Source organism: Taeniopygia guttata, chromosome 31, assembly GCF_048771995.1.
Source record: "Taeniopygia guttata chromosome 31, bTaeGut7.mat, whole genome shotgun sequence".
Classification (NCBI taxonomy): Eukaryota; Metazoa; Chordata; class Aves; order Passeriformes; family Estrildidae; genus Taeniopygia; species Taeniopygia guttata.
The window spans coordinates 3,639,441-3,649,421 of NC_133056.1; positions in this window are offsets into that span (position 1 = coordinate 3,639,441).

Here is a 9,981-nt window from a genome sequence, read left to right on the forward strand (position 1 = left end):
TTTTTGCTGGTTGGAGATTTCCCCCACTCCCATTTTCCCCCCTTGTGAAGGCACTGCCCCCCTAAAGGGGCACTGGCCTATGATATGTCCCTCTTGGTTACAGAAATAGCATCAGCGTTTGGGTGCAGGAGGCCTTGCAGCCCTTGGTGTTTTTGGGGTTGCCGTTGCTTCTGCAACCACCTTTTCCCGTGGTTTTATCACCGAGTCCTCTGTCATTAGTGTGGCTTTCCTCGTGCAGTCCTCAATGAGCTGATCGAGTGTGGGTGGAGGCGATGCTGGAAGGGCCATGATGACTCGCTGACAGGCTTCATTTGCATTTGTGGTGGCAATTTCTAGTGTGAGCTGATCTTGGAGCTCTGGATTTTGCACCCTTTTCTCGACCAAAGCTTTCACTCGATCAACAAAATCCATGAATGGCTCTGTAACAGACTGCTTTAAAGCGGTATAAGAAATGACAGGTTCTTTAGAAGGTATGTTAAAAAATGCACATTCTGCTGCATCCCTGGACAGGTCTAACACTGGTCTGGGAATGCCTGCTGCTTGTTTTTCAGCTTGTCCCCAATCATCCTCACCCACCAGATGTTCTAAAGTGATCTCTTCATCCTCTATATCTGTGGAATAAGTGGGACTCTGCAGAATTTCTGGAAGGAGGTCCCCTGCCAACCTTTTCCAAGTTTGTTCCCACATCTTAAATTCAGATTGAGGGAGCAAACAGCTAAAAAGACATCTCAAATCAGCAGGGACAAGTGTTTTGGAACTTAGAGTAGCTTTTAAAATGCTCTTAAAAAATTCGCTCCTTTCTCCAAATTCACGCTTGGTTTTGCAGAGCTCCCTTATACTCTCGTAAGAAAGGGGCTCCCACCTGGGGTTTTGTCCTCTCGCATTACAAATAACTGGAGCCATGAGCAGGGGATGGGTCTCTGACCGGTTTCTGTTTCCCGGAGCCGACAGCCCCGCCGCTGCCGCTGCCCTGTGCGGGGGTGGCCGCGGCTGCGGGGCCGTGCGGAGCGGGGCGGGGGCCGCGGGTGCTGCTGGAGCTGCGAGGGGAGGAGCTGGGGCTGAACGCCGCAAGGGAGGAGGAGGAGGGCTTGGGCGAAGGGAGGGGTGTGGGGGGTGGGGGTGTGTTTTTGTCCTGCCTCTGTCACTGCACAGGGGTCATGGGGGGGCACACGCAGCCCCTGTGCTGCAGCTGAGCTGCTCTGCCCAGCACTGGTGGCTGCCATCCGAGCTGGTTGTGCTTGTCCTGCTTCCCTGACAGCTGGGGCCCTGGGCAGAACCCTGACAGCCTGGTCTGACCCCCAGGGAAGGAGAAGGAGTCCTTGGAGAAGCTGCACCAGGTGGGGCTGCTGCTGCTGGAGACAGCGAGGACAACATCAAGGATGACAACCTCTTCCTCAACCTGGCCACTGGCAGCTGAAGATGATGGACTTTGGCACCTTGTCCAAAGCCAGGATGCACAGGGAATTTGCAAATGCGTCCACAGCCAGGGAAGTGCTCTCAGATTTGGGCATTGCACAGCCTGGCTGGGAACCAAAAGTTCCCCTTTGCTGGGGCGGATGCAGCTGATCCTTCAGTCGGCTGCCAGGCTGCTTTTGGCAGGGCTGGGGGCATGGGCTGGGGTGGGTACGAAATGGGAGTGGGCTCCTGGCCCTGCCAACAGCCCCCAGCACCCACCGTGCCCCGGGCTGGGGCTGGGCTGGGGCAGCCAGCCCGACACAAACAAACCCCCATGGTGGGAGCAGAGGTGGGACTGCAGAGCCTGTGCAGGGGCTGCTTTGCTTTGCAGGCAAGGAAGGGCTTGGGCTGCTCCACTGCCCTTATTTGCTTTGGGATCACCATGGGGGCAGTGCAGGAGAAGGGAGAAAGCCTGGGCTTCCCTCACCCATGGTGGGTTTTTCCCTGGCATGCAGGGGTTGGGCCTTCCTTAAGGCCCTGACAGAGATCAGAGTTTTTACATTTTTTCTTATTTCCCCTTTTTGTCTGTAATCTATTTTCAATAATTTGATGTTTGTTTTTCTAGAGGAAGCGTTCCAGGTGGGGTCCAGTCTGCATCAGGACGTGCTTGGGAGCAGCTGCGGCGTGGATGGGCCGTGCCCTTGGAGAAGGCTGAGGACATCGTTTGGGACCAGCTTTTCTCCCAGCGGAGGATGGCGTGAGGTGAGTCCCCGTCTGCTTGGCATGGTGGGATCAGAGCTTTTGGGAGACAGCAACAAGCACAAGAAGGCTCCTGCTCTGGGCAGCTGCTGAGGGCTGGAGGTGCCGTGGCTGGCTGCAGGCTGGGAATGTCCTGCCCTCCTGCTCTGCTCCCAAAGGCAGCAGTGATGGGCAGCTCTGGGCACAGCTCTGGGCACAGCCAGCATGGCCTGGGCTCTGTGGGCAGCTGGGACAAGGGGACAGCAGCCTTCAGCTGACGGGCAGTTTCTGGTTTCTCTCCTTGCAGCCGGGCTCTGCGGGTGCTGAGGCTGCTCTGGGCTCTGCCAGGGCTCTGCTGGGCTCTGCCCCGGGCACAGCTGGGCTGGTTCTGCCCTCACATTGCTCTGACAGCTTTGCATCAGACGAGCCCGTTGGAGCACAGTGCCTGAGCTTTCTGCTTTGGCCGGTGAGTGAGACTCTCCTGCAGGCCAGGAGATTGCAGCTGGGGACACACATCCAATTGGCAAGGACCCAAACTCTCCACAGCCCCAGCTGAAAGCCTGGATCTCCCCAAGATGTTTTGTCTTTTCCACTCTTCATTCCTTTTTGGCTGGAATTGTGCAATTGCACTTTCTTCCTTCCCTAGAAGAGCCACAAATAGACTGAACCTGCCAAGTGGGCCGTGTTCCTGAGGCAGTGCAGTCTGGAACTGATGGATGGAGAAGTGCCCTTCTGCACTTCCAAACCAGGCCAAAAAGCTGTAAGAGGGATTTTCTGTCTTTAAGAAACCCTTGACAGTTTCAACGGGAATGTGCAGCTCATTCACAGGGTGAGAAGGAAGGGTATCTTCTGAAGGGTTTGGGATTTAACAGAGTTTAGATTCCCAGTCCTGCTTGGAGCTGGAAGGGCACAAAGCAATTTCCTCCTGCTTCAACCACAATTTAAAATAACAATGTTGGAAACAAACCAAAAAATTGATTTAGAAAGGCTGCTGAGGTCAGCAAGATGGATCCATGCCATTAGCACATTCACAAGTAAATAACTGAGTTCTCTTTTTCAAAAGACAAGTTACCTCTTAATCCTAAGCTACAGAAGTTTTTCACTACACACTTGGGTTTTGTATTTATCTTTCACATTTTAAATAGCTTTTTATTACTTTTTCCTTTTTATTTTTCCTTTAACTAGAAACATGCTCTATAAAAGGAGTGTCCTTTGCTCCTGGTTCCTGTGGGGAGCAGCTCCCTCCCCGCTGGCTGAGCTGCTCAGGCAGAGCCTGGCAGCTCCTGGCCCTGCAGGGCTGAGGCTTTTCCCCGTTGCTGGGCACAGACTGATGGAGCAGCACGGCTGAACACGGGGCACACAGAAGGACCAGCAGCAGCTGCCTTTGGCCACCTGAGGCTCCAAGGCCCAAACTCTGAGCAGGCAGGGCTGGAAGAGACTCGCAGGCTCCCTGCTGGCTCTGCTGCCCCACTTGTGCCCACCTGGGAGCCCCCAGTGCCAGCAGGGACTTGAGATGGCAGCCCTGGGCTCCTGGAGGTTGTGCAAGGAACGGAGCTGGGGACTCGCTGTGCATGGGGAGCTTCCAGATGGAAAAGGCTGCTGTGCCCAGGCAGATCCAAGGGCAGAGAAAGGAGGGTCTGGACCACGGGATGTGCCTGTCCCACAGTCCTGGGCAGCAGCCACCGAGCCCTGGCGGAGCAGAGGGCACAGCAAGAGGGACAAAACCAGGCAAGGTCAGAGATTGGAGAGAGCCAGACCTGGGAGCAGGAGCAGCTGCTCCATTGCACCCTTGGAGAAAGCTCTTGGCTGGTTCAAAAGGCTGAAAGGCATCAAGGGCAGAGAGGAGGCCACACCAAGCAATGCTCCTGTTTCCACAGCCTCCCCTCTCCGTGTCCCAGAAGGAATTGAATGGAATGTGTTGTTCTCTCCGAGTCGTCTCACTCAGCACGAGCAGCTGAGCACCAGGAGCTGAAGGAGCTGAAGCCTCAGGCCTCAAGAGCTGGGCAAGAGGAGACTTTCTGAGCAAATGAATGCTGCTAACATGGACCTGGCTGAATGCAGCAGATGGAACCATGGAATCACAGAATCCTTTCTCTGGGGAAAGACCTCTGAGCTCATCCAGTCCAGCCGTTCACCCAGCAGTGTCGAGCCCAGCACTAAACCACGTCCCTGAAGTGCCAAGGCCTGGACAACAGCCCTGAGTGAGGCCTGAAGAGCAGGCCCTGAGCCAAAGGTGGCCTCGGGATGAACCTTCCAACCAAAGGTTATCTTTGTGTCTGCTCATTAATGAAATATGCATGGTCATTAGCATGGTGATAGATGTATCCACTCATTAGTGAAACATGTATTGACCTTTCTGTGTTTAGAAGCCAGACAAGGCCATGAAATCTGACATCTGGCCTTGTTGGGGCTGAATGGTCAAAGTCACCTCCCTTGGTTCCTCCTTGGGCCCTGGCCAGGCTTTGGGAGGAGCCCAAGGGGAGGATGAAACCAGATCTTCCCACACCAGGAGTGCTGTCAGTTTGTTCATTCAGCACTGTCAGAGCTGGGCCCTCTCACTGCGAGGTTGGAGCCTCACCTGTGGCTGGAGGCACCTGCAGGAATTCCCAGTGTCCAGGAGTGGCTCTGCAGCCCTTGGCTGTGACAGCTTCCCCAGCTGCTGTGTGGATCTGGGGCATGGGAAAGCCTGAGGGTAACTGGTGCTGGATCTTTCTTAATCACTGCTGCAATCTTTGGTGGTGATGGCTGGGTGCATTGCTGAGCTGCTCCTGCTGTGATTCTTTGCTGCTTTGAGCTACAGTCAATGTCACTGATTCCTTCAGCTGGTGTCCGTGTCTTTGGTGCTGACCCTGCTCACTGGTAAAACAAAACTGGCACAGTCTGGCTAGATCACAACAAAATGTCACTTTTCAAATGTAAATGTGAGGAATCAGTCCCATCAGAAATTCCCAGATGGGAAGCCCTTCCCTGGAGCTGGCTGGTTCTGGAGTGGGCTGAGGTGGGAGCACCGTGCGAGCAGTGGGGCAGTTGGTTAAAAGAGGCTGAACCCCTGGATGTCTTAAAATGCATCCAAAAATTGCATATGGAAGAAGGAAGAGAACTTGTGGGTTTGGGAAGATGAGGGTGAATTTTGTTAAGAGCACATTTGAAACAGCACCAAAAGAAGGAAGAACTGGTTTTGGAATGCTCCCATATGAAGGGACAGGGAAAGGTTTAAATCATGAATCAGGTTCATTTGTGAAAGTGAAATATAATATACTTATTATTACTAATAATAGTAGTTAGATAAAAATATAACATGATCATATATTTCTTTTATATAATAAAAAATTGATAATGTGAACTAATGCTGACAATACTAATTTGTCAGCTTTGGCTGCTCACCGTGACACTGAAGACCCTACAGAAAAGGACTGGCCAAGACTCAAATGTCAGTGGTAAACTCTGCAAGATTGTGTACAACAAATACAGAAGGAATGGATGAAACTGGCTATTTTTGTAGGGTTTGCTGATACTGTGGTATGGAATGCTTTGTCTGTTACGTGAGACATACAGTGATTACGACTGCTGGGTTTTTCATGTACCAGAAAATCCACAAGCTGCAGGATTGGTTGAATGGGTGGAGGGGTTGTTAAAAGAGCAGTTGAAAGAATGAGGAGCTGGGAACCTGTGCCCATGGAGAACCCATCTCCCAGATGTGCTCCATGCCCTTAGCAATGGCCCCTGGGGAAATGGAAACCCCCTGGCTGTGCACGGCTGCTCCCAACGTGCAAATACAGCCCTGGACAGTGAGACTGGGACTGCCTGGGAAATTGTTCTGGGGGTGATGGCCCTGGCAGGGCCGGCCCAGAGGCTGCAGGGCTGGACCTTCATCCACTGGAATTAGTTACGATAAATCAGAAGCAAATGAGAGTTAACAATACAGGAACAGGAATCCAGAGTCCTCCAGGACACTTTGGTTTGATAACTGCTCATGGAGCTTGGCCTTGAAAAGTGCTCATGTCATGGGAGGAGGAACTGATGCAGATTATCAAGGGGAAATTAAAGTAATTTGGTTAAACAGTAGTGAACAAGATTGGATTATTCAAACCCATGACAAGGTAGCACAATAATTGATATTGTCAGTGTTTAAAACAATTGGGAAAAAAGGAGATCCACCTCAAATCACTGCTGTTGGTGGAGATAAAGGGTTTGGATCCAGCAGTGCTAATATTGGAGCCAGAGTGTGGCTCCAAAGGCCAAAAGGCCCTCCCGAGGCAGCTGAAGGAACAGCTCCTGGGAAGGACAGCAGTGTTTGAATCCCGAAACCTGGGCAGGAACGATGGGAATGTGTTCCTGCAGCCAAGTGCTCTGTGTGAGAACAGGTAGATATTACAGGAGATGTTTTACACCTCCTGCCAGACCAAATCTCCCTGTTTGCCCCAGCGAAAACTCGTGACCTGGACTCCATCTAGGATGGAGCCAGGGCCAGGCTCTTGTACTGCCCATAGTGTATCCCTTGAAGGCCTTTTAATAAATACCTGCTTTATTCCTTTAACACTGTCTAGCTCTGTTCTAGGCAGCCTCTCAAGGCATCACCACCAAACCAAGGGAACACGGACCAGGTCTGGCTGGCTGGGCCTCCTGGGGACCACCTGACCACCTTGGCATGTCGAGGGCTGCTTCTCACCTGCCCTGAAGCACTGGAGCTCTGGGCTTTCCTTCCTATGGGAGAGAACTGTCCTTCTCCTCCATGGGCCATGGCCAAAACTGGGATTCCTCCTCCAAGATTCTGTACATCTAAGGATTGCTCCCAAGTGAAAGCTGCCAGGACAGACAGGTCTGGCTGTCCTTGGCCTCTTAGGGGCCGTCTCTCACCTGCTTTTGAAACACTGTGGCTTGGTACTTTCCTTCCAATGAGAAGAATTGTCCTTTTTCTCAAGGTGTCCGTGATCAAAATGGAGATTCCTCCTTCCAAATTCCATATATCCAAGGATTCCTGTATGACAAAAGCTGCCAGGAAGAACAGGACTGCTTGGCTGAGCCTCCCAGGAGCCACCTCTTTCTTCTTCTGCCTTTGAAACACTTGGGCTCTGTGCTTTCCTTCCTATGCAACAAACCTGTCTTTGTTATCTACGCAGAAATGGCTGAAATTGGGGTTCCACCTCCCACATTCCCTATATCCAAAATGTTGCTCCTAGCCAAAATGTGCCAGTACCATCAAGTCTGGCTGGCCTTGGCCTCTGGTGGCTGCCCCTGCCACACTGGGACTCGGTTCTTTCCTTCCCATGGAGATCACTGTGACACTGTGGGCACCTCATGGAACCAAGGGGATCATTGTGGCACCACTGGAGCCCATGGAACCAAGGGGCCATGGTGACACCGCGGGGCTTCATGGACCCAGAGACCATTATGGCTCTGTGGGGCCTGATGGAACCATGGAGACCATTGGGACCCTTCAGGGCCTGGTGTCACCAAGGGGGCATTGTGACACCTCAGGGCCTCCTGGAAGCAAGGGACCATTGGGACACTGTGGGACCCCATGGAACTGAGGGAACATGGAACAGGTCTGGGTGGCTTGGCCTGCCAGGGGCCACCTAGCAGGTCTGGCTGATCTTGGGATGGCAAGGGCTGCCTTTCATCAGCTTCTGGAACACTCCTCTGTATGGAAAAAACCTGTCTGTTATTTCAGATGTCCATTGCCAAAATTGGTACCCTCCCTAAAAAATTTCCTATTTCTGAGGGTATCTCTTCAAACAAAATCTGGCAGCTCTGGCTGGCCTTTGCATCTGGTGGTCACCTCTCATCTGCCCCTAAAACAGTGGGGCTCTGTTCCTTCATTCCTATGGAAAAGAACTGGTCTTCATGTCCAGGAACCATGGCCAAAATTAGAATTGGCCACCAAGCCTGGCCAGAGTTGTGTAACTGTCTGCAGGCCCCAGGGAAGATATTGACTCTTCCAGTGCTGCCATCCTCCCTCCAGTGAGAGAAAAGGACACAGGGCAGGCACACAGAGCAGCTACATGAAGACACCGACATCAATAAAGAGGAAGTTGAGTCCCAGATGGGAGGGATGAGGAGATGCTTTGATCTCAGGGCTGAAATCCTCTGCTAAAGCTATGGAGAAGGATGTCATTGATACATCAGACTCTCTTTTTCCCTATAATGCATTGAAAAGTATGGGGATATGAGTTGTTCAGCAAAGGCCTCCATGCTCAAGTGAGCAAATGTTGAAGTAGCTGAGATCCCATGAGAAGTTTGAACAGAGAAACAGAGCAAAGTGATGAGACCCTGTGCCCTCAGGGACAGAAGAAGACCTCTATTCTCAGAGATGAAGATCATTTCAGAAATAGATGAAGAGACGGAACCTTTGCTCTTAAACAGCTCATCTTGAAACCAATACCCCATAAGTTGACATGAGCTATAAACACAACACTGGGAAAAGCTGTGAAAAAATGGGAGGGACTTCACGACTGCAGATTATTCCAGGCAGCTGCTATTTGTGGAAAGGAAAAGCCATGAGATAACTGTTTTCTTGTGGAGAAGTCTCCATAACATTAACAAGAGGAACTTCTCTCCCTAACTGAACTGAAGACAGACTATTGTAGAAGTGGTAAAGTGACAGAAAATTTTAGGTTTTGTCTCTTTACATTGTCAGGTTGTATGGAGAGGGGAAGTGTTCAGAAATTTTTCTTCTAATTCTTATTACTCTTTCCTTTAGTTACTGTTAATAAACTTTTCTTTATACCCTTTTAAACTTTTGAGCCCACTTTGCCTTTCTCCTAATCCTATCTCACAGCAGGAAATGTGTAAGTATATTGTAGTGAGTGCACTGCTAATTACCCAACACTGAACCCACCACACTAATTAATGCATTGGCTGAGAAATCTCAAATTGGTGAACCAAAACCACTACAGAAACTTCCTGATGAACTGCCCCAGACCAGAGGGAAATCAAGGCAGAGCAATGGTTTGTCAGGACTTGCTGGATCCTAATGAGCCCCGTGGTGCATTTGGAGCTGAGCCCTGGAACCTCAGGGCCTGAGAGGAGATTGCACAAACCTTTCCAGGAGTCAAAGTCACAGGAAAAACCCAAAGTATCTCCAGCCATTAATGGGACCCACTGTGGTCCATCTCCAACACAGGCTCCTCATGGACTCCTTGGAGGAGAGAAACGGAGGCCAGGATGGCACAAAAACCTCTCAGAGACTCAGTGTGTAATGGGCAATCCAAAGTACTTTAAGAACCTTGAGGATCTCAAAGTATTAATGAGCCCCACTGAGTGTCAGTACAAAGCTCTCAAGGGACTCATTAAAGCAGATAATTGGGGCCATGATTGCACAAACCTCTCCCAGAGTCTGTATCAAAAGGGAAACACCAAGTACCTTAAAAGAACTGAAGTACCTTGAAGCATGAATGAGCCCCACTGAGTGTTGTTCCTGACAAAGCCTCTCCAGGGACTAATTACAGCAGATAATTGGAGGCCAGGATTGCACAAAGCTCTCAGAGACTCCAAGGCAAAAGCAAAGCCCAAAGTCCTTTGAAGAACCTGCAGTCCCTGGGAGCATGAAGGAGCCCCCAGGGCCATTCCTGACCAAGGCTCCCCAGGGACTCCTTCCAGCAGATCCTTGAGGCCACTGGGATGTGGGCTAGGGGCGGATGCTGAGGGCAGGACCAGGGGGTGACAGTGCCCAGCCTGGCTGGGGCTGTGCCAGGAGGCCCCAGGGCCTCAGGACAAGGTGTCTCCTCACAGCCCTTGGTGGCACAGACCCTGCTGTGCCCCAGGGCACCAAGACTTGGCTTCTCTTTGTCCTCACCTGTCATCACTGCCTCCAGTTCTCTGCTCTGGCTGAGGCCTGGAGACACTTTC